Source organism: Ipomoea triloba, chromosome 16 (assembly GCF_003576645.1).
Source record: "Ipomoea triloba cultivar NCNSP0323 chromosome 16, ASM357664v1".
Classification (NCBI taxonomy): domain Eukaryota; kingdom Viridiplantae; phylum Streptophyta; class Magnoliopsida; order Solanales; family Convolvulaceae; genus Ipomoea; species Ipomoea triloba.
The window spans coordinates 17,879,509-17,880,146 of record NC_044931.1 but is presented as its reverse complement, the minus strand read 5'-3'; positions in this window follow the sequence as shown (position 1 = coordinate 17,880,146).

Genomic DNA, 638 nt, shown 5'->3' with positions numbered 1-638 from the left:
CAACGATCCAAGTGGTCAGAAGTGGAGAAAGGACTCCAAAGGCCTCACACTTTCTAACTAGGACTAAGAAGAATTTTGAAATGTGAAGGTAGTTACTTTGTAGCTATGGGAAAGAAAGGTATGGCAAGTAATTAAATACCCAAAGGTTGTGGGTAATCTTATTCTTTGAAAGGTGAGAAATGATGAGAATCTCTTTGTGAGGAAAAGTTTTCTACTAAAATGATTACAAGCAAGATGTATGAATTATGTTTATACTACTTGCCAGTATGCTTATCTGTTTAAACATTATATTATTGAGTATGTGAATGATTACTAAATGACCTTGTCAAGAAGTAATGTTAGCAACATTATTGAGTTCTACTCATGATGTATGCAAGCTGTTGATTATAACTGTTGCAGGTAGAATATTGCAGATGAGTAAGGTATAGGGTATCCTGAGTAATCTTTTGTTTTCAAAACCTTTACTTAGTTTTAAATAACCCATGGATATCCTTACTTAGCCGTCGTGCTAACTACACTTCACTGTGTTTTTATCAGATGTAGTCTAGCGTCAGTTCTTACAGCCCGGTGAGCCCCGAAAGCTCACCGGAGTATGTGTGTCAGGGTATGGACTATGACGACTATATACAGATGATGGA